Raw genomic sequence first — 25,738 nt, forward strand, 5'->3', positions numbered from 1 at the left:
CTAGACAAAATGGTGTGGAAGATGATGTGGCCCCATCAGGTAAAGAGTGTAACGGTTGTGTTCTTTAAATTAATGAAATACTTGTAACAATAATAAAAAAATGTTTTGAAATTAACCCAATTCTTTGTTATTGCAGAGGACCCCCCTTTGGTTTAGCATCCTCATCCTTTGTATAGGACTAGGCATACATCAAGAGCACGAGAAGAGGGCATAACATCCGAAGATGGGGGAAATGATGAAGAAACCGATGTTCCACTTAGTCTTTTCATAGCTTCAAAAAAAAACAAAGAAAGAAATGATTGTAATCTACCTTATTTGATAATGACTGATTTTTATGTGTAATGAATGTAATTATGTGCTAATGAATGTTCATGAATGATATGTGTTGATGATTATTGATGAATGTTGCGTTTTAATGAAAGTTAATGAATTTTATGTGTTAATGAACGTTATGTGATAATGAATGAATTTTATATTTTAATAATGGATGAAAGAATGAATGAATGTTAGATGTTAATGGGGAATTTAGAGTAATGTTAGGGGGCGAGGGGAGGGGAGGGGTGGGGCCAAATGAGCTTCCACCTTCACGTGGTTGGCCCTGTTAAGTAGAGAATATTAAACTATTCTCAAAACAAAGCGAAGCTCAATTATAAGATGTGAAATGTTTGAAAGGTGAGAGTCCACAAACAGATGTGAAATGTTTAAGTAGGCCTCCCAATGAAGTGGATCTCATAGACATGAAGAATCCTATATAGAGAATCATTGAGAGCCCTTGAAGAAGAAAATTTGAACTTTGATGAAGCAATACATGATGGAGGAATATCTTGCAAGAGGAAATCAAAGTCATTATGGTGTCATCTAGATTTGAAATGTGGTCTACTTTTCAAAAAAGTAAAGATGCTTGATATGAATGTGTTGGGACTAATTAAAACTGAGTCAAGTTTATAGGCCCATTTCAAAAATTTGCCCTGCATTTCCGAATGATTAAAATAAGTCAGTTTGAATGGCCTAGTTAGCAAGGGGGTAAAATAGAGCCGGTTGATTTTCGGAGGGTAAGGCTCGGGATTCATGTCCCACACCTTTCATTTGGCCTATTTAGTGTGTTGCAACTTTCAAAATTCAGTTTGGAGAAGTTTACTAGGTACCCATTTCGAGGGGTGAGCTAAAAGTGCATTCTAGGCACAAGTGCAAATTTTATTGAGTAGCCTACTTTGGGCGATTACATCTTTTGCCCTGTTGATTTTCATGAAGAATTTCAAAATGGATTTAATTTTATGCATAAATGTGAGTCAACATGCAAAATTTCAAGTCCTTATGAATCCGTTTGCTCAGTTTTCAAAGCTCAATCCATTTGTAGTTTGTGATGTTTGCACAAGTGTAAAAATGTCATGGTGAGCGTCATGTCAGAATGTTTGTTCCGAGTTAATGTTGGTATAAGTGGTGAGCTACATTTCAAATTTCAAGCCTTTATCAATCCATTTGATCGGTTTTTCAAAAGAGCTCATTTTGCCATCAAATTCAATTATCCGCACTCCAGTGTTATATCAGTTAATGTAGCCGTTTTGGTGAGAGCGCCATTTGCATCTTGTTAGTCTAGTGATCAAACTGAGAATCCAAAGTTTTAGTATGTACTTAAAGGTACCTGTGTTCCAAATTTGAGGGCCTACGGAGGTCGTTTGATATTTTTGAGAAAGGCATCATGTGTTGCCAGAACATTGACTTCATCAGGTCCACAATGTTGACAAAGCCAGTTGGCCATTTTCGGAAATTAATATCTCTTCGCTCAGGACTCGTCTTGAGAAACCGTTTGGTAGATGTCATCCTTGTATATCAAAGTACATGCCTGTCAGATGGGGAGCTCCAGAAAGGTGTTTTGACAGGTTTGAAAATTACGTCTTCGCGATTAAATGCGAAAATTGTGGCGTAATTGCCTAAAGGATGTAAAATGCAATTTTATGATCCGAAAATGGTGTCGATCATTTTCAGAGGTATGTTTGAGGTCCGTGAAGCATTCCAAGGGTCAGTTGCATGAAAACGAAATTTTTTTTAGTCGGACCCACTTTGGGGCCCGACCTGGCTCATGCCTGTACATTAATTTTGTGGCGGAATGTTCTAATTTCACAGTATTTCAACCCCTAGAGATAATCAAGAAAGTGATTGATGCTATGGCTTACTCAAAGTTGAATGTTCTACATTGGCATATTAGAGATTCCAATCTTTTATAAACTTATGTAATGGAAGGAAATGGTTTTGGAGTAGATGTTTGAAACATTGAAACAAGGAGCAAATGGCATTATGGTAGGTGTAAAACCAGCACTTCCCCTCCTCGCATGGCTATTAAAAGATCATCATGAAAGGCTTCCAATCAAATGCATTTAGAGCATTAACTTCCTCTTGTGTGGCATGGTGAAATTCTGAAGTTTAAACTGCAGCAAATAAAACTCCAGCCAATTGCAACAGCAGCATTAAAACTTCCAAGTAATGTAACTCCAGGCAAAATGAAATAGCAGCTCGTGGAGTGTGGATGGAAAGAGACAGCATAAAGTTTTAAAACAAATGCATTTGGCAAGTATAAAACCCCCTCCTTCAGCATACATATTAAAAACTTCAAGATTTGCAATTGGCAAGTTTAGTGCCAATGTTCCCAGCCATGGTAATTGGTAAAACAAACAGATTTTTTTTAAATCTTTAATGCAATTAGCAGTAGGCAATGAAATTCAAATAGAAAATACAAGTTCACCCCTGTATGGAGTTTTGAAGTCTGCAGCATTTAAATTGGCAAGCCCATGGCTAAGTCCTCCCTCTGCGTTAGTGGCTAGGAAAGGATTTAAAACCCCCCCGATTTGGCATTTGAAAAGGTCAAATAAATAAATAAATGCACATTGGTAGCTTTTTGGCCAATCTCCTTCCTGCTATGCATGGTAGTTTAACAGCAGACCATTAAAAGTTTAAACAAAATGCAAATTGGCTAGTGTAAGAAGTGATGTTTGGATGCCATTAAAATTTGAAACAAATGCATTCACAGAGGCAAAACCAATATTTTTCCCTTGTGGTGTTTCAAATAAGGCAACAAAGGGTTTCAAGAAAATGAAGACACTCAGAAGACACCATTAAAACTCAAGAAAAAGCTTCAAAATGCACAGTCTCAGGCATAAGTGCAATATCCCACATTGGCTGGGAAGTGTAACTTTTTGGTATTTAAATATAAGACTCCACCATACTATAATGTCAAAGCCTTAAAGGCTTTTGACGGATGGTGCCTATGGGCGCCCAAGGCGGGCCCACGCGTGAGCATGATTCGCGAGGCGACGAAGTAGTTGACTAGATGGTGACTAGGTGGACCCCACGTAGGCATGCTTCTCGAGGCAGACAGACGAAATTTTGCAGAGAAAGGTCGGGTTAACGAGTGAGCAAGTTCGAGATGGATCGACAGTGCGCGCTATTTCGCGAAGGGAAGATGCATGCGAGTTAAACCAGCGAAATAGGAAAAGTGAACGAGAGTCGTCCACGTGTCGTGATAGGTGGCAGTCCAGTAGGCGGGTCCCAGTGAGGTGGCACACAGTTGGCGCACAGGTGGCAGTCCAATGGCGATGACGTGGTGGCCAAGTGGCAGTGATGAAGCAGATGACGTGGCGATGATGAGGTGTCATCCCAGGTGGCATCCGGTCAACCCCATCGACCAATCGGAGGCTGCCACGTGGCAAGGCGTCAGAGCACAAATGGAGGCAAAAATCAAAATTAAAATGAATAAATGATATAGTTCTGACTATATTAAAATTCAAAATATTTAAATGACTGAGCACAAATGGAAATTAATTCGCCCAGGGTCTAAATTTTGGCCAAAATATAAAGTATTATATATCGCCGGAAAGCTCTCGGAGTGAGGAATCTGATTATGAGGTTAATTTTGAAAATGTGGGATATTTTGGAGGCAGTTTCCACGGGAACAAAATTCAGTTAGAGAGGAGACACTTGGCAATTCAGTTGCAGATTTGATTTTCTTCCCTCCTCTTTTTATTCCGAATTCTTCTCAGTTGTAAGGGTTCCAAAAATTTGGAAAATGCTCCAGATTTGATGGCTTCCACTTTCTGAATATCATGAACCAGATTTGTGAATGCTTCTGTTTGGTTTCAGGGTACAAAGATTGCAGTGTATTGTTGTAAATGTGGTTTTAGTTGCAGGTCTTGCTTGTGTCAGGCATGAGTAAATTCCTCACAGTATTGTCTCTAAGTATGCATTTCATTATCATAAATTGAATCCTCAAGGAGGATGAAGATTTGTCAGTTTTAAGGAAATTGTGTGACTATTTATAGGTATCCTTCAAGGAAGGTTTTAAATTCTGTAGTCAGTCATGAATGATGAAATGTGTATCCAGATCTGATAAATTTGTGAATGAATCAAATAGTGCACTAATATAAGGTATTGGTGCATGAATATTTTGTTTAAGGAAAATAAGCTTGCATCTATGAGTCATATTTGCAGTTCTGTCTGTGACTCTGTTTCCCAATGAACAAGGCACTGGTCTTGCAAGTTTGGGGATGTTTTCAGATATATATTTTAAACGACAAATCTAATTTCCCTTCATGTTTAGGGGTGTTTGTGTTCCATTCTTTCCAAGCTCTGTTTCATCCTATTGTTTGTACAGATCTAGCTAATTTGTAATGTTTATTAACCTGTTGAGCTTGTGAAATGATTTATCTGCTTAGTGTTGATGCAGTTATGTGTATGTAATTGTTGTATTTAATGCATCAAAAGGGTGTCCCCCCCTAGGTCTAGCAGAACCTGAAGTGCAGGAGGATCATTAGGATCCTATGTTATGTTGTCCAAGCCCTGAGGTGTTTCATTGATTGAGATTGGCTATCTCATAGATAGATTTACAGGTGTCTTGGGTTATCACTTTTGGTGAACAACAGAATGTGTCATTGATTTGACAATTTCTAATGTCTAGTAGATGACTTTGATGCTCTCAAATTGTTCTTGAAGCTTATATGGCTTGGTTCTGATCCTTATAAGCTTTTAGACTGATTTAGGCACTATGATCTCACTGCAAATTTATCATTTATTGGTTGTTCTTTTGTTGATAGTGACATTTATCACTACTTTCATCTGAGGCAATCACTTCTTGACAGTCAAAAGGTTGCCCGAGATCAAGTTATATCATGGAAAAATGAACATGGAGAAGAACTTCTATTTTTAAGTAACAAGGTATAGATCTACATTCTGCATGACACTTTTGTAAATCCATGCATATGCTGCTCTTATATATAATTTACTTTGTTAAAGAAATGCTTGTTATTATTATTCCAAAGAGGTTTACCTCAGCTGGGCATGATTTGAAGGAAAATCTCTCCCCGCATAGGTAAGGAAAGAAAGCATCTAGATCCTATGTGTAAAACTTATATCCTTTCATAATCATGCAAGCATAACTTTCACAATCAAAGCCAAGTCTTGTCCAAAAAGCTGCAACTTCCCCATCAAATGGGGAGGTAACTCCCCAAAAAAAAGCTTGGCATCATGCCCTCTGAGGGAACTTCATTGTTGCAAACTAAATTGTATGCCTTCCATGACCATTCAAGAATCCCTTAATAGTGGCCCACACTAAGAGTGGCAATATATAACTATCTAGGTACTCTAATATTCCTTCCTCCCATCCCAGTGCAACATACCAATGCACAAATGACCATAGATTTGTGGATATAGACAGTCCACATTCAAGTCATCTCACTATAGCCAATTGATGCAAGGGAATCTTCAAATTAAAATCATGGGATTCTTGAAGAATCAAACTCCTCTTGATTGGTTTTCAGGTTTTGAAACACTTAAGGATAGTTCTGGTTTATTTTCATGTTGATGTAATAAGTCACCCCACCTTGTAAGCCTATGCCCTAGGTAGGTGTGTTCTAAACCACCTTGGGTATATGGAAATTGGGGTTATTCATGCCTTGAAGGAATTTTTAGTGCATTTTAAGAGTTTTAAGTGTCTTAGGGGTCAATTAGTGTCTAGGTGTGTTTAGGAGGACAAAATATCAAAAGTTGTCAAAAGTTGTCAAGCAACTATGACAACTTTTAACCCAAAATTGCAACTTCCTCCAAACCACCATGTTGGTTTCCAAAATCAGTTGATAACTATTGTAAGGGTCATTATAGGTCAAATTCCAACCTTTGGCAAGGTTGTTGAAGGAAAATGAAAGTTTTGTGAACAAAGAAACCAATAAAAATCTATCTTTTTCCTGCATTTTGCTGCTATTTCCCATATTTCATATAGTACGGCTTTCTCCAAGGCATAAAACCTCTTGAATATGAAATTCACATGTCTTACCTTTCTAATGCAACAAGTCTGAGCCTCTAACTCTTCTGGAGCCGTGAGAAAAGTGGTTTTTTGTGAAGGTACCCCGAATTTGACAGTCTACCTAGGGTTTGACAGCAAATATGAGTTTTTCTTGCTGATACCTCATGGGATTTGTAAGGCCTTTGGGGTGAAGCAAGTGGTGACAATGTAATTTAATATTTCCAAGACCTTTTGTAGGGAAGTGACAGGTAAAGGCAAGGGTTTGAAGTTTTAGAGGTGGGCATCTCTATGTGACCACCTTGGCTGGGTATGCATCCGACCCCACAAATGATGATAGCAATGTAACCAAGGGCTATAACTTGGTAATTTATGTTGTATCCATGTCCTTTCACATTTCTCAAGTATTAATTTTCCTAGGCAGTAGGTTTTGAGTATACTTCCTTTGTTAAGGTGGCCTAATTAGGGCTATTAGGCCTAGGAGTGAAGCTGGGTTTATAACCCTTAGACATTGGATCTGCCCAAACCCTTTTGGAATCCTTTGGAACTCACTTGAATGAAGCAAAATACACTCTTATTTGTAGAGGTCTTTTGAGAAATTAACAAGAAACCTTAAGTTTTTCAAACTGGCAGGGTTACTAGGCGTGACAGGCCTAATTGTAGCAACAGTACTAATTTTTCTCAATACATCATGTTTGATGATTGGAACAGGTCTATTAACCCTATAGAACAATAAATAAAGGTATTGGAGGTCCCCATTTCCTTAGGAAGTGTGTGTCCACCTTTGGTTGGGTGTAGTGGCCTTTGAGTCCTGAGAGACTTTTGTGAGACACTGTGGGATTGGCATTGTCCAGATGGCTTAGTATGGGGAGAGGTATGAAAAAAATCAAATTGAAACCAATCCAACCCTTCATATCTTTGTAGAAGTTGTAGGGTCCTTGTTTGGGTTTCTTGAGTGAAGGATCTTGTCTCAGCAACAAGGGCTCTGCATCACCAATGGGTGGATTAAATCCATACAACTGCGTAACTTGTAGATCTAAAACAATGACGCATGTAAAACTCATCATCACATCAATAAATTTCAAACTGAGATACAAAGAAATACCATATGGATCTCAAGACAAAGACACCAAATCAACTCCAAATCCAATTTGCCAAACAATTCCACTAGTCAAGGAATCCATCAAGAAAATATTGTAGAGATGATGAGGGACTAATGATTGCATACCAACATCTCCTCAATGAGAAAGTTGCAAACAACCTCCTTGAATCATGCACTAAACATGCATGCAAACCCACAACTATCTTTCATCTAGAACCACCTATTGATGTTTTTTTATGCACCGCGAACACAATAAAATACCAAGGTATTCTATCATCTCTTGAACAAAGAAACTTTGAATGCTAAACAAATTGATCAATCAAAGCAACTCCAAGGTTTACAATATGAACTATGCAACTTAATTTCATGGGATAGACTTAGTGAATATGGTGTGATTTTGCTGGAATCGCAAGGGGGCTTACATTTTTCTTGAACTCTACCGAAACTTGGACTCTACACTAACTTGCTTGGAAAATAAAAGACAAAAGAGATAAAGGGTTTAGAGATCTAATTTAATCCTAAGAACAGTGACAATAAAGGATGATGATTTGATAGACGAATTCCATAATCAAGCTTTGCTTTGCCATGCAGAAACAAGTACACAAAACTAATGCAATCTTCTAAGGAATAACAAAGGGTTTTCATATCATGAACATTCATTCGAATACCCAAAACTAGCACAATTTAAGTGAACATTCACAATTGAACTTATGCTTAATGAAGTTCAGACTAACCGTACATTGCAACTTACAACCAGCAAATTACAAATAGTATGAACAGGAATTCCATCAAGAAATCATCACATTTCTCCATTGCAATATATGAAATTTATCTAAACTTGAGAAGTAACAAGAAGCCATGCAACATGTAGAAATTACACGTAGAAATCCACCATGCTTCAATGAAGATCATATATTAAAATCAACAAGTCTTGGCAACAATTCCTTCTTTCCTCCTACTCTACTATACTTGCTATCTAACTGCTATCTATGAACTATTAATTGTTGACTAGCAACTATTAACCTTTACAAATGAAAAGGCTAGGCCTTTTATAGACCCCCATTATAATGAATGACCCAGATTGACTATCAAATCAACAGTCGAGATAATATAGTGAAACCCTAATTAAGGCTTGTTATAACAAACTCCATTCTAGCCAATTAAATAATTACATTGAATAGGACACATGTCCACCTTGAATTCTAACTAATGAGGAAATAGGTTAGGTATGCTTGGACAAACTTTGATGCATTTCAATGTGTCACTAGCTCATTCATTAGACGAATCAAGTATGATGAACTTGGACATGTCAATGTGGCTTCACTTGATTAGGTTGACGACGATTGGATGCCAACTCAACTTGCCAAGTCGATCATCACAAAGCTTATGTGATTGAGCAATATCTCTTGATACTCAACGTTATCTAGTTTTCTCAACATGATGAAGGTGGTGGGACATATTCCCAAATTGTATCATCTAGATGATCAAGTCCTTAGCTTTTGATTAATTCTTCTGAAACTATCTACTTGATCATGTTTGTGTCCTTCCATCTTCCTGATAGTTCTTGATCCTTTTATGTGACCATGTGCTTAATGAAGTATATGTTTGATGATTCTTGGTCCTCCTTTTGTTGCATCTCCATACCGATGATGCTTGCTTCAACTTCATGGTGCATATACTTGACTTGAATGGCTTGCTTTGATGAAATCCTCTTTGAGATTCAAAAATCTACCTCTTTGTGGGGCAATTCACCTTGGTGAATATGTTTGATATATACTTTGTGATGCCTAGGCTTGATGTAGAACCCACTTATTCTTGATCTATCCAACCTTGATCACCTTTGTAACTCTAACTTGAATACCTTGATCATTGGTGATTGATGTCTTACATATGGCCTATCGTGTTGTAGATCCCTTCATTTTAAATAATCCTTATTGATTTCTCCTTATTCTACTGATTGTTATTCTTGGATTTTCGAAGGGAATGCAAGATAGCCTTCTGTTTCTTTCTTGTTGAATCCTCATAATATCTTGATCATCATTTGACATTGTCCTTGCGCCTTGAGATGCTCCTTCCTTTGTATTGCATTGTTGAAAGCTTTGAATAGGTTTAGCTCCTCATGTTGGCATCCTAAACTCGTGAATCTTGGTGTTGATATTGATGTGAAAACCCTCCATGATGCCAATGTCCTCTTTCATGCCTTGAAGCCTCCTTTCATCAAATGTCTTCATCCTTGCATTGAAGCATGATGTTGGCATGCTCTACGTGCTGGGTAAGGTGTTCTTTTCCTTGTAATGAAGTCCTCACATCCTGAAAGCAAGAAAGAACATATCGTGAATGAAATGGAAAACAAATAATGCATCACAAATAAATTTAATCTGATTTTATACCCTAATTCATAGACCTGGTCCTTAATTCTTCTCCTCTTAATTGGTTGCAAATTGAATTTGATGAGCATTTGATCTTTGTTTTATATGCTTCCTTTTTACCTTTGCCTTCATTTTACCTCCATAGGTCGGCCAGCCCAATAATTGTTTATTAAATTCATGAATTTACCTTCCTTCTAGCTGACTTAAGGTGCTCTTCTCTTGCTGAGTGGGTTTGGACTCCTCTCATGCATAGATTTAGGCGCAAATAATAAGAAGGTTTGCACAGATTGGGGTCAACAATGTAGAAAATTACTGATTTTATCCTTTAAACGTTTGCATTTTTCCTCAAAATAAGGCCAACTTAGGGCTATTTTACCCCCGAGTGGGTTTGAAAGGCTCATATGCACAGACTAGAGGTGAGAGAGAGAGAGAGGGTGAGAGGAAGAGATAATGACCTGGAGAGGGTAGAGAAAGAGAAGTAGAGAGGGAGACAAGAAGAGAGGGATGGAGAAAGAGACCTAGAGAGGGGAGAGATAAGAGAGATAGTAGAGAGGGATAGAGAAGAGAGATAGAATAGAGATACCAATGCCAATCTTTTTCTATAAATTTTTTTTCTTCTAAAAAATCGGCCTACTGTCGGAATTCCGACATCAAAGCATAAAAATTCTAATAGAGAAGTGTCGTCGGATGCACAGCATCCTCGTCGGAGCTCTCCTGGAGGCCGTCGTAATGCCGACACCAAAGGGTTAAAATTACAACGGCCTCCATGAGAGTTCCGATGAAGATGTTGTGCATCCGACGACACTCCTCTGTCGGAATGTTTACGCTTTGATGTCAGAATTTCGATGGCAGCCCCAGATCGAGACGGTATTCTTTCTAGGTATGAGTATCAATGGCGGCCATTAGAAAGGATGGGGTTGATGTCAGAATTGCGATGACCACAAGAATAGTCGAAACTTCCAACAAAAAAATTTTGACGACTATTTTTGTCGGTAGTGCGATGAAATTGCGTCGAAATGACGACGATTTGTCGTCGAAATTTTGACCTGAATGTACTAGTGAGACCTAGACCCTAGTGAAGAGTTAGAAGTAACAATGGATCAGCAAGATTTGGATGAACCTGTGATAGAAGAAATGGACATGGGTAAAATGGACATGGGTAAATAAGCGGATAGTAAACAAGACCCCATGAGCACCCTGGTCATTGTCACTTCACCTAATATAAAGACAACTCCTCCAGCCAAAGAGCCTGTGAACACACCATGATGGTTGGATGTTGTTGTTGGAAAGAAATGGAGTGTAGTGCCGATTACAATCCCTATGGAACACATGGTCAACAAATGTTTGGGAAAGGCATCAAAGCCGAAAAAACTCAAGATGCAGACAATGCTTGAAGTGGATGAAGCAACGGGTCACTGGACGACCAAGATAGGAAAACCAATTCCAGGGAGAGATGCTGACAAAGCTACTAAGGAGGATTTTGTAGTTGAAAAGATAGACTTGGGAGTTGCTTCGCGTGTCGTGCATGTTAAGCATTTGGAATCATCCACAAAGAGGATAATTTCAAGAACATGGAAGGATGAAAAAGACAAAAGGGAATTGAAGCAAGCCATTACTTAGATGGCTGTGTATATCAACACCATCCATAATACAAACCCCCAGCCTTTGTCACAAATACTGGTATCATTTGATCCCAAATCTCCGACCAATTAGAAGATGTTGGACCAAGTTCAAAGGAATAGAATAGTTATAGAAATGTTTAATAAATGGTTGGATCTTATAATACAACAAGGATCAGATTACATCGTTAATCTGGTGAAGGTTTATAAAGATGCTGAGACTGTGAGTAAGGAATTAGAGCTGGAAATAGTGGCTTGGGAGAAAGAAAGGATAAAATGGGTGGCGGTCCTTTCACAAATGAATGATATACAAAAATATGGAGTGATGAAGTTCTTGGCCGAAAAACCAGTAGAAAATCTGGATGATAATGTATTGTATGTATCAAAGAAGAATGTGGAGTGGCGTAACTTGATCATTAAACAAGGTCATGAAGAGTCCACCAAATTGCTCAGAGGATTGATAGACTTGACTGATACAATGCAGAAGGATCTCAAGTGAATTGACATCCAGCTCATGAAAGATAGTGCTAAGACAATTGAGCTAGCAGCAGATATGACCAAGATCTTTCAAGAAAGAATACAATTCATTCAGATGATGAAATCCTTGACCACAGATGACTTCTCAAAGGTGGCTAGGATCGAATCGATGCTCATGGTCTGTTCTCATCATTTGGAGGTACATAAGGCAAGAGTGGCACAAGTGAACATGGATAAGGAGGTGTGGAAGGAAATGATTCAGCACATTGGTCTTCCTTATTTTTTAGGTCATCTTGAGCTTCTCGGCAGCACACTTGGAATGGCATGGTTTTGTGGCAAAGCAAGATAGATCAGTAACCTCCTCTGCCATAGTGGAAGAATAGTTAATCTAAAAATGAGCTGTTAGCCTCACAGTGGTTGTCATTTTAGTTTTTTCTTTCCTATTTTAGAAAACGGTTTCTTTAACCTTTGGTAAAAAAAAAGTTTAAATTTTTCATGTAAAACTATGAGCCTAGAAGCTATTTAAGCTGGAAAGCTTGTTTTTGTTAGGGTCTGAAAAACTGTGATTTTTCGAATGACGGATAATATTCATTTTGGTTTTCCTATGAATTGTTTGAAACTGGAATGGTTGATTATCACTAAAGTGTTATGATATGCAATCTTTGAATCTGTGTGTTTGAAGATTAGTATTTTTTCTTGAGAAATTTTCTATGGGCATGATATCATTTTATGATAAGTTATCTCTATGTTTTTTCTGGATTCATGGTTGTCATTATTTGTTAGCAGATTCATTGTGGATTGAGTTATGCTAATCCCCCTTTTCCTATGAGGCATGAGAGAGAATCGATTAGACAACAATACTGCTATGCATTTGCTATGCTCTGAATTTATTAGGTGAACATGTGTGTGAATCAGAGTTTGTGAACTCAATTGAATCTTCAGAATATATTTTCTTTGTTTCAGTTTGAAAGCATTCTTTTGTGTTGATGGATGAATGCTAAAGCCTTTCTACACTTTCTATTAAAAGTGTCAATATTTCATTTGTATATTAAATTCATTGCAAATCATATGAGGAGCTGCCCTCAAATGCAGAGGTTGAATTTTAATTAATTCATCCAACTGTTGGTAGTTTGTTTATTTTCATAATCGGGCTTACAAGAGTTACATCTCTATTCAGAGAGAATATATATATTTATTGAAAGGGACAAATCTATTTACCAACATGTCTTCAATATCCTTACATAACCTTATAGTCATATCTTGCATTTTATTCTTCATATTATTGTTTTCTTGTCTCAACTTATTTGCAATGTCTCTAAGATTCTCTTTTTCATCATCATCATTCTGCATCTTCTCATGAAGTTCCTTTCTCTTATTTTGTGCTATAACCAAATTTTCTTGAAGTCCTTTAATGAATTCCTTAGCAGTCCTTAGATCATCTTCAAGTTTGAGATTCTTCAATTTTTCTGCATCAAAATCTTCAAGAGCTCCTTCCAACTATTTTCTTAAGTTCTCCATCTATATCGGTGTAAGAATCTTCCTCGAGTTGTTAGGTTTTGCAAATAGAGGACCAAGATCTGATACCAATTGTTAGATTCAATGACAGTCCCAAAGACACTAAGATGGGGGGGTGAATCAGTGTCTAACCAGTGAGCAGAATATTTAAACTTATTTACAACTTTGCAACCCAAAATAGTGTACAGGTAAATAAGAATTATTGTAGTAAACAAAAATAATAGAGACAACATAGAAACACACCATAACACAAGATATTTAATGAGGAAACCTGGTGTGGGAAAAACCTTGGTGGGATTTGTGACCCACAATATTTACTCACTGGCCAATGAATAAATACTACTTACAATAAGGGGCCTGCACATGCAAGGAGGCCAATAGCCTAGAGCTCACTGCTCAATGAAGAGTCACACTGACTACAAAATGAATTATCAAATTCAATACAATGTACTGCTCAAAACAACATCTCTAATGCCAGGTTCAATACCGATTTAAGCTCAGTCTATATCCAAAATCTTTGTTGTCATTAAACAATTATTATCTACCATACATGTCTTCTACTACATACCGAAATGACTTATAAGATCTCATACATATATGAGTCTTTTACAATATACCATGTCGGCTTACCAAAGATAATTATATTACAATAAACAAAAGTTTATCCCATGTCGGCTGGAATGCTAGTATGCTTTGTTGCCAATGTAATTTGAATGCCGGTGTAAGTGCCTGTCAGTGCCGCTGTTTGTCGGTATATGAAGTTTGTGATGTCGGGCATGTAGAAACCAATTGTCGGTGAGTTACCAATGGGCTTCCATCAATGACAACATCAACTATTCTCATAAGAGTGTAGAATGCCAACATGTTTAATTTCCCAAGTTGAACCGGTATGAGTAATTGATGCATGTAAAGATGAATATTGGTTGAAAGCTATGGAAGAAGAATTAGATTAGATTGAGAAAAATAACTCATGGACTTTGGTTCCCCGACCTAAAAATAAAAATGTTATTGGAACTAAATGGGTTTTTAGGAATAAATTGAATGAGGATGGTCAAGTTATAAGGAATAAGGCTATATTGGTTTGTAAAGGATATTATCAAAAGGAAGGAATTGATTATGGAGAGACTTTTGCACCTGTAGCTAGGATTGAAGCTATAAGATTATTTCTTGCCTATGCTGCTTATAAAAACTATAAGGTTTATTAGATGAATGTTAAATGTGCATTTTTGAATGGGGGTCTTGATAAGGAAGTTTATATTGAGAAACCTGATGGTTTTTCACTATCAGATGATACAAACATGGTTTTCAAGTTAAGGAAAGCTTTATATGGATTGAAACAAGCACCTAGAGCTTGGTATGCAAGGATGGATGAATATCTTTTGAAGCTTGGTTTTACTAAGGGTAGTGCTGACAGTAATTTATATTATAAAATCACTGATGATGATATATTGATTATTGAAGTATTTGTTGATGACATTATTTTTGGAGGTGAAGATAAGTTATGCATAGAATTTTCTAAGAATATGGAGAAAGAATATGAGATGTCTATTATTGGTGAGATGAAATTTTTCTTAGGTTTGCAAATTACTTAGACTGACAAAGGTATTTTCATCTATCAAACTAAGTATGCTAAGGAATTGTTGAAGAAATGTGGCATGGGAGATTCTAAACTGGTAAGTACTCTTATGGTTACAAGTGAGAAATTGACAAGAAAAAATGATTTTGCACCAGTAAATCCTAAGAGATACAAATCTATGATTGGAGGTCTGCTTTATTTGACTCAAACTAGGCCTGACATTATGAATGTTTTTTGTATTATTTCAAGATTTCAAAGTGATCCTAGATAAAATCATGAGTGTGGTGAAAAGGATTTTTAGATACTTGCAAGGTACATCAGAATATGGTTTGCGGTACCCTAAGGATGATGACTTTACTTTATGTGCATAAACAGATGCTAATTGGGTTGGAGATGTTGATGACCGAAAAAGTACTTCCAGTGGAGCTTTATTTCTTGGAAAGAAATTCGTTTCATGGATCAACAAGAAACACTCATGTACTTCTTTATCTACTACTGAATGTGAGTATGTTGTTGCTACTAATTGTACACAAGTTTTATGGATGAAGTACATTTTGAAGGATATAAAGGTGGATTGTAATGCACCGGTAGTTATTCACTATGATAACTCTACTGCTATTGATATATAAAAGAATCTGGTATTTCATTCTAAGACAAAGCACATATCTATCAAGTACAACTTTTTGAAGGAAAAGGTGGAAGAAAATGAAGTTGGATTGGTTTATGTGAACACTAAAGAGAAGATTGCAGATATTTTCACTAAACCTTTGCCCAAGGAATCATTTGAGTACCTAAGAGACGGATTAGGAGTTTTTGCCTCCCCGATAGAGACTTGATTGATGTAGTTTGGCATCAGTCTAGTATGCATTATCAGAGTTACTATTCATTTTGGTACTGATGTGGGGATGCTACTGCTCAAGGGGAGTAGTCAGCTTTGTGATTTAGTGGTTTATGTTTTTACTTTTTTCTTTTTTTTTTTCAGATTTCGGGTATTGATGTCAAAGGGGGAGTGATATTGATGTGAAAAAGAAAAGGAAAAAGGGAGAGATTTAGAGTGTTACATAGATATTATTCATAGGGGGAGTTTGGTCTTTGTTTCCGTATTTCATTGCTATATCTTTGAGTGGGAGATTGTTGGTTGTCTTCCATTGGGAGAGACTTGTTTCGAATTTCTTGGTACTTAGATGTTTTTCACATCTAGTGTTGCCATCAATCCCAAAGGGGGAGATTATTGGTCATTTTGTGGAATTGATTATGTGTTGCATTGATTTTTTGTCATTGATGCCAACACTAGTTGTTTGGATGCTTTACCGACACCCTTTTGGTCCCAGTAGGTTGAGTGGTTTCTAGTTGATCTAGATCCGGCATGATCTGGTAGGCTCCAATATAGTTTGGCTATGAAATTGGCTTAATCAGGATACTCATGTTCATATTTAGTAAGTTGGTTTTGGTCTGGTGATTGGATGCTATCCGATTTTCTTAGAAGCTTGGCTTCTAGTTCTGGCGAGGGTTTCATCGGCAGAGCTTTTGATGAAGATATTTGATGAATTGCATAAGTGGTGTTGGTGTAGCTTCTGGTTGAATTTCGGGATGCTATTGGTGATCATGTTTGAGACTTGGCAGATGGAGATCATTATTATAGTGTATGGACCTATACTGGGTCCCAGTTTATCTACGTTATGGATCGTCTTTAATGTAATGTGTGATTGGACCTCTCGATGCGTTTCTGGGATGTCTTATGTGTTGGATATTATTTGTTTGGTCTAAGGCCGACATGGTTTGTAAGTATATAATTAGTTCATTATCTAGCTGCCGACCTGATTGTTTATGGTCAAGGGTTTGTATATACAGATGTAAGATCTCATTGTAGATCATATGGTAGAGATATAGGAATGGGAAATGGATATGTAATGTGCAAATAATGTAATATCATTCAGGAAGAGGATTTGGTCAATCACTGGAGATTGAATTGGGTTTATGTAAGAGGATTTAGTCCTCTGGTATTGAGTTTATCTGAAACTGTACTCAGGCATAGGAGATGCTATCTTTTGTAGTTCAACACTGCTCTGGATTGTAGTCTAGATTTCTATGTAGTCAATGAGGCTCCTTTTGTGATGAGAAGTGCACTCTAGGCTGTTGGCCTTCCTGCAAGTACATTCCCCTCAATTTTAATTCACATACTTACTACAGAAGCATTATTTGACTATGGGTAGGCTTCCCACCATGGTTTTTCCCTTTACCGAGTTTTCCACGTATAAATCTTGGTGTCATGTGGATGGTATTTATTATGTGATTATTGTTTTTTCTTAATTGGTTTAACTGCTATTCTGGTATTAATGTTTTGGGTTCCGGTATTAAAGTTATAATTGCTAATGGTTTCAATAATCTGTGACAACTGATTCACCCCCCCCCCTCTCAGTTGTCTTCTGATTATTTGAACTATCTAACAAATGGGAGAAAGCTCAAGGTTGGAAAAGAGGTTTCTCCAAAGGACAAAGAAAGGTTGACTCACTTTTATGATGAGTACCTTGGTGTGATTGCATGGTCATGTGCAGACTTACTGACTTGAAAGGTTATATCCCCAACATCATCCATCATACAATTGAATTTACTAATGGAGCCAAGCCAGTCCGACAAAAATAGAGGCATGTTAATCCAAAGATTGAGACTCTCATGGCGTAGGAATTGAAAAACTTAATAGAGTCCAAAATTATTTATCCCATTAAGCACCGTACGTGGGTCTCAAATTTGGTACCAATCTGGATTAAGAATTGAGATATCTGGCTCTGTTTAGATTTGCGAGACTTGAATCAAGCCTTCTTGAAAGATCACTACCCCCTACCACCAATGGAGTAGTTGTTACACACTATGGTTGGGTCTAAAATTTTCTCAATGTTAGATGGATTCTTAGGCTATAACCAAGTGATAGTCAAGCCAAAAGATCAACACAAGACCATGCTCACCACCAAGTGGGGAATGTTTGCCTACCAGAAGATTTCATTTGGATTGTCAAACACTGGTGCGACCTTTCAGAGGGCCATGGATTTGGCTTTTAAGGAGTTGATAAACAAAATCATCCTTATCTACTTACATGATTTGACTATGCTCTCAAAACACAAAGAGGATCATTTTGATCATCTCGAGATAGTCTTCCAAAAGTGCCTAGAATTTGGTATCTCCTTGAACCCAAATAAATGTATGTTTGGAGTCCCACAAGGGAAATTTATGGGGAATGTAGTGTCCAAAGAAGGAGTCGCTATAGATCCTTATCATGTGAAAGTAATAAAAGAGCTCCTTCTTCCTGTCAACAAGAAAGGTGTCCAATCGTTACTAGGAAAGGTTAATTTTGTTAGCCGTTTCATCTCTGATTTGGCCAAGATGGTAAGGCCTATCACACTTATGCTCAAGGAAGACACACATTTTAAGTGGACCCCTGAAGCAAAGGAAGCATTTGAGAAGATCAAAGATGCCATTTCATGAGCCCCAGTCCTTTCCAATCCCAATATGTCTAAGGATTTCATAATGTATGCCTTCTCCAACAATTACAGCATTGGCATAGTTTTAACCTAGAAGGATGCAGATCAAAAGGGTGAACATCCAATAGCCTTCCACTCAAAAATGCTAAAAGAATATGAGGCCAAGTACAAATTTGTTGAGAAGTAATCCCTAGCCATTGTCAAAGGCCTTAAAAAGTTCTGACATTTCATTGCCTGTAACAAAACTACCGTATATGTTGCCCATCCTTCAGTCCGAGAATATATAATGGAAGGTGAAATTACAGAAAAAAGAGCTAACTGGATTACTAAAATCCTAGAGTATGACATTGATGTCAGACCTGCTAAGGTAATCTGTGAAAAGGGCCTTTGTGAATACATAGACCAAGAGTCAAGCCCCTAAGAAGCTAAGACCACTATGGAGGAAGTCATGATGGCCACCTCTAAGCTGATCGAAGCATGTTGAATCGTGGACAAAAAGTATTTCATGCTGGCTGGGAATTTCCCAGCTCATATTCCCCCTGAAAAGAGGAGGTTCTATAGAATGCAAAATAGTAATTACTGCTTGGTGGAGGGGGTTCTTTTCAAAAGAAATTTTGATGGAATTTTACTTCGTTGTGTGGACAAAGATCAAGCCAATATGATCTTGCATGAATTCCATGATGGACTCGCAGGGGGTCACTATTCAGGACCAACCACTATCATTAAAATAACCCATGTTGGATATTTTTGGCCCTCAATGTTGAAAGATGCACATGCCCTAGTAAGGAAATGTAAGGAATACCAGTTTTATAGTGGCAGACTTAGGAATGCAACAATGCCGCTTAGACCAATAGTGGTCGAAGAGCTCTTCATCGAGTGGGGTCTGGACTTCATAGGAATGATCAATCCACTGAGCTCGATCACACACAAATAGATCCTCACTACCACTGATTAGTTCACTAGATGGGTTGAAGCTGTACCTCTAAGAAATGCTACAGAAACAAAAATCCTGGCGTTTCTGGAAGAGTTAGTATACTAGTATGGTTGCTTCTCTTCTAGAGGCTCTGAGAAAAATATATGAAATCCTTAAGCTTAACTCCATTCACTTGCATATATTTTTCTCAGAGCCTCAAGAAGAGAAGAATCATACTCAAATGCCACGCATATCCTCAAGTACATTTGCCTAAACCTAGTAAGATGGAGGACTGTTTTGGCTCATGTTAGCCTTGTTGGCCGCAATGTTTTTCTTAATGAAGAGATCTCTCCTGGCAAGCGAATCATCTCAAGTGGCTTAAAATGATAGCATACTGGGCGAATATCTTTTCAAAAATGCACTGGCCATGCCTCTTCATGTTTCAGCATTAATGTCACATGGAAAATGAGGTACATATGTGTGGACCAATACCTGTAAGAAACACACCTTTTTGCAAGCAAATCTAGGCATGTGATGCATTTAAAGAAGAGAGCCTCAAAAGTTCATGCAAGATATTCATTTTGTATTTCAAGTACGAAAGTCCTCAAGAAGTGTCAAGAAGCTTGTTTACAGAGAAATTGAGATTGCAGCAAGAGCCTCTAACCCATCTCAGTGCAAGATGTGGGTTGATGTGTACGAGGAGATCTCATATGTGTCTCACTCTATGCCTCCAAAGATGGACTACCCCAAAACTAAGCCCAAGTCAAAGATGAACACCCGCGACCCCATGGTGCTAATTGATATATTTGAAGATATCATTGAGTTTGATCTGCATAAATAGTCAAAGGTCCTCAAGGAGGCCGCATGTGCGAGAATGTTGAACCATAGGAATGAGCCATAGTCTACGATGTTTAAATTTTGGAACAATGGTGTTTCCCAATACTTGGTGCCCATTGTTCCACATTGCCTGGAATGTTTTGCAATGTGCGCGAGTAGATTCATGCCTAGTCCTCCTTCAATACATAGCTCTTCTTTGTGGGTTATCATAACCCCATATCCTATTAGGGACATGTTGTGTTGCCCCAGAATTGATATTACATATATTTTCGACAAGGATGTCATGGAAGACTATTGGTACACCAGGCGAGATATTGTCCCCTTTTGTCAAGAAGCATTAAAATGGAGCTTAGTGATTGAACCTCCCAAGCTCCAAGTTCCCTATAGAGATCTAAAGTAGGATGAACTTAAAGACATTGCCTCAATAATTTAATTCCTGTGTGGTCATGACAGTGATCAGGAGATCTTAGCTCCCATGATGGGGTTACATTTTAAATGTCAAAAATAGAGAGAGCCATTTCATTTTGACTTCTCTGTGTTGATAACCAAAGAGATGCCAAGGTAGTTGGTCATGTTTGAGTAGTCGCGATGGTTCATGTTCACTTCTTTCCTAGTTCATTTGTTCATACACAAGAATTTCCCTTTCTTTAGTTAGTACATGTGATTGGATACCCATGATGAGAAAGGAAACTTGATGTCGGTGTCTGCCTGGACACTCATCGTGTTGGCCACCTATGACGTATATCAATTTTTCAGATTATTTTCTGGCCCCCATCTTTTAGGATTTTGGTGTTATTCCTCAAGAGCCTCTTGCTTGATTTTCCCAGATTCAGGTGAATTGGATGAGTAACGGACGCCCCCATTGTGATTGGTTCTTGGGGAGAGATTTTTCTTTCATCCATGTACATGGTTTTTCTGAGGAACCATTCCACCTTCCTACGTATGTCACTGAAAGGATCTTGGCTCTTGAAATATTTAGGTAGCTAATGGAAGTTGAGAAGGCTATGGGGGTAGGGAAGCATGATACATATATAACTAAATACCACAAGGCAATTGGCCCCATTATCCTCGAACAAAAGAGTATCACTGATATGGTCTTGACCTCCAAGCTGGTGCAACTCAGCTTGGTAATAACTGACGATGTATGGAGTTATGACCTAGATGGATGCTTGTCCAGCAAACAAAGAAGGAATGCCATCATGCATGTGCCATAGAACTCATGGGAAGGCCCCACCAATCCTCTAGTGAATGACTCAGAACTCTATATTGATCCTAGTGATTTTTATGAGGTTGTGCGACCCCCATGGTTGAGTTTCTACACTCCCCTGTAGAGGCACAACTTGGCTAAGCCTATTCCCCAGTATATGTTGCGAACCATGAAAGAAGATTTTTGGCCTAGAAAGAAGAGAGAGCATTTATGGATCTACCGTCAAGAAACCCAACAACTCAGGAATAATGTGGGTAACACTCCCTTGGACAAGTATTTCAAAGATGCATGGAAAAATCATGGTAATGATGAGGAAGAGGCGAGTGACGAGTCCCCACATGAAGACTCCTCCCCCAAGGAGGCTCAACAACAAGAGGTGGAGATTATAAATGTAGAAGAGCAAGGTGTTGAGGCTGATATTTTAGTTTCTTTCGCCAGCCCAACTCAGAAACCGCGCTCCCAATCTTCAAAAAGACCAACCGAGAAGTAGATCTCTGACCCCCCATCCAGAAGGAAATAATATATAGGCTCTACAAAGAAGGGTTCATCTTCTCAAGTTCCTGTGGATCCTTTTTCCTCTCAATAGGCGACGACTTCTATGATTCAAGTATAACTTCCTCCTCCCCTCCTCTCTTCTCAATCTCTAGTTTCCATGATGTCCCAAGTTACACCCATTTCTACCTAGGTCCCTACTGCTCTTACATTAGCACCCGCCAGTTGAGCCTTAGGTTACATTCGTGACCGCCCCTTCGCAGTAGGCTATATCATTGTAGGTTGCTTCCTCATTCCCCACCCCTAATGCCATTTTTCCCTGCAATGTTCTTCCTGTAGACCTCCACTACAACCCTTGTAGCACATATGCTTGGATTCAAAGAGTCCACTCCTTCCCCCAATGTTGGTTCAGCCTCCGTTGATCCAACTTTTTTAGGAGTGTCTCCCTTTGTGCCGATGTTCTCCCCAACCACCCTTGCCCAGCACATTCAGACAAACTTTGGTGGTTCCATTTACTCTTTTCCTTATGTTGTTCCTCTTGGTTTAGCATTTGTGGGTCAAGCTATTTCCACTCCAGATACTTATTATCAGCAGGTCACCTACTCTAAGACCGCGCGTCTTAACCGAGCCAACAAGAGGAAGGAGAAAGATGGATAGAAGCCAGCCCAACCACATGTGTAGACACATTTTAGTAAGGAGAATCAAAGTCTCTTATTTGTAACCATGTTTCCAAAGGTCGGCAAGCCATAGGCCCAAATGAAATCAGATGATTACTCCTTGCATGTTGTCGGGATTGATCTCATGAACGCCACTACAATGGATAAGGTGGAAATGATGGAAGAGACTTCGAAGGCCATGTCTTCAGATTTCATCAAGAAGAGTCATTGTCTAGACAAGATGCAAGAAGACCTCAGTCGCCTCAAAGAATCCTTGGACCATCAAAGGAAGGAGGACAAAGATAGAAATGTTGAGATCAGCCATTTGCAAGGCTTGCTAGCTCAAGCAAATTCTTAGAAGGAAAAGTTACAAGACACCCTGAACAATGTGAGTGCTCAGCTGTAGGAATGAGAAGCAAAAAAGAATGTAGCACTAAAGGAATTTCATGAGAGAGACCAAGAAATACAACAACTGAAAGAAACTTCTAGAGATACTACCCAGATTCAAGCTCAACTACGAGAAGAGGTTCGCTTGAAAGAAGAATACGCTCAATATTTGAGTGATGCGCAGGTCACTCTAAATGAGGAAAGAGGGAAGTTTCAAACAACCATGTGTGAAATGCAGAGTAGCCTAGAGTAAACTAAGAAGGAACTCTAGAATGCAAAGGAATTATTGCAGAAAGAGAAAGATTGCATAGTGCATCTTCAGGACACTTTTTAGGATAGAGGCACAAAGATCCTCACTTTGGAGCATCATGACAATCATGAGTAGGACAGAAATAAGTATCTGCAAAATGAGATAAGAGAAAAGGATGATGAAATCATGCTTATCTCAACTCCCCCCCTCTGTAAGTTCCTCAAGATCTTTCCTCGGTTGTGGAAGAATTGTATGTTTCTCATTTGGAGAAGGTTAAGCAATATTGTCATTTGCTACAGCCTGTGCTGAGGTTCCTTGGTGAAGCACAATCTCTTTGTGCTAGAGTGGGTGTTCTCATTGACAAAGTTACACTCTTAATTTGTTCTAAGCTCCCCATAGCTCAGAGGTTGATCCAGTGGCTATATGTCGCTTTTGATGCAGATTTGGTAGCAAAGGGAGTTACAGATCATAAACATCAGACCAGGAGAGCCAATATTTTCATCAATCATCACAAGGCAGCCATGCAAGCATCAACAACACTTAATTCCTTGAGGATTTCATTTCTAGATATCAATTGGCATATGGAGAGGTTTGCGTACCTTGGCCTACCTTTGTCTTTTCTTGCAGATGGCTCTGTTTTAGGGGTTGAACAAGTTACAAGCCAAATTGATCAGCTGCAGCAAAATCAAACTTTCCTACAGTGCCTTAGTATTCCTATTTTGGCGAAGGAAGTTGAGAAGCTCCTGCACCCCCTAGCTCAGCTCTATGCACTTCTAAAGATGGTCCATGAGGAACCAGCAAGTTTACCATTTGATGAAGTTATCTGTTTGGACCAGAATTGCCAGATCCTGGAAGCTTAGACATTGCCTTCTAAGGATGATTGGATCCCGCTGCAGTAGGTCTTTGATCTACTTTTCCCATTTCAATCTGAAGTATGGTCTTCGAACCAGCAATTTTGGGTCCTAGCATTTTGCAGGAAGAATTCCTCACTGAGACGCAACAAATGTTAATGTTTTGTCAAAGTTGTTCGTGTGGTGGCTTTTTGGTTAAGTGTTTTCCATTCCCCTATCTCTTTTCAGCTCGCTCTTCATTTTGTTCATGCATGACACGTGGTGTCATGGTGTTTCTCTAGCTAGCTTGCCTTTCTCGCCTTGTGTTGAGAAAGCACGAAGTTGCCATGTGGAGCAGGTCTTCCCTTAAGCGTGAGTGCTCCCAGCCCCACCATTCTTCGTGTGCTATCAAAGGCACTTGGCACCTTCACACTTCATTTCCTGGTCCTCCTTTTGTGCTCAGCTCTATGTCTCCTCCGAGTCGTTGTGTGTCCCTTCATCGTTTTGTGAGTTGGAATGTTGTTGGTGCCACAGGTTTCTTGTTTTGGCAAGTACAAAGCTTGCCATTATGCAATTAGCATTATGATATCAAAAGGTCACTTTCGCTTTTTGATTGCATGTGTCTCTATGGATGCCACACAAGGAGATTCCTAACAGGGAGCAGTTGCGGGGTTTTTTTCTTGTTCTTTCTTGTTGGTAGTTATTAAGTGTCTGGGGGCTATTTATTGGCCTTCCTTCAATTATATTAGAGGTTCAGACTTTGAGAAAAGATTACTAGACTTTGGCTCTATGAATCAGGCCTTTATGTTAATTATATTTTTTGGATGATAAATATATCAGACTCTGCCTGTGGCCTTTATGTTTATTTTGTTTGAAGCTTAATAGGTTAAATTCTATGCTATTTTATAATTCAGTAACCTCTATGATATGTGTTATGAGACTCTACAGATTAAATGGTGTATGTCATATTATGTTGAATGAGCCTTGTTTGATTTTTTTCTCTAACTATATTGGGCATGTAGATTGTTGAATGCGTCTTAAAACTACAAATACTTGGGTTTTCTATGCTCCAAATGTTCCAAAAATATTCTAGCGTATCACCTAATTAGTGTCACTTTTAAGTATTCTTTCTCCCTTTTTTTTCCCCCCATTGTATGAAGAGTCAGCTTCTCAAACCCGAAGGTTATTCATTGAAATTTGCACAAAGGTCCCCCATCACTGAATTTCCCATAAGGTTGTTAGCATTTAATGCAAAATTAGTAGTCAACAGTTCCTAAGAAGACTGAGAATCTAGAGCATGAAGAAGAATAACCAGAAGATATAAAAGAGTTTTTGACAGAGTATGAAGACATCATTTTAGATAATGTTCCTGATGGATTACCACCTGTGAGAAGTATCAGTCATTGCATGGACCAGATTCCCAGAGCTAGTTTTCCTAACAAAGCTGCACACTGGATGACACCGACAGAGAATGAAGAGTTGAATAGACAAGTGCAGGAATTATTGAAGAAAGGTTTGATCAAAGAAAGTTTGAGTCCTTGTGTAGTACCAATAGTATTAGCACATAAGAAGAATGGAGAATGGAGGATGTGTACTGATTCCAAAGCAATAAACAAGATCATAGTGAAATGTCAGTTTCCTTTGCCTAGGATGGATGACATAATGGACTATTGAGTCGAGCCAAATACTTTACAAATATAGACTTGAAGAGTGGATATCATCATATCAGGGTCAGAGAAGGAGATG

The sequence above is a fragment of the Cryptomeria japonica genome, chromosome 10 (genome assembly GCF_030272615.1).
Source record: "Cryptomeria japonica chromosome 10, Sugi_1.0, whole genome shotgun sequence".
Classification (NCBI taxonomy): Eukaryota; Viridiplantae; Streptophyta; class Pinopsida; order Cupressales; family Cupressaceae; genus Cryptomeria; species Cryptomeria japonica.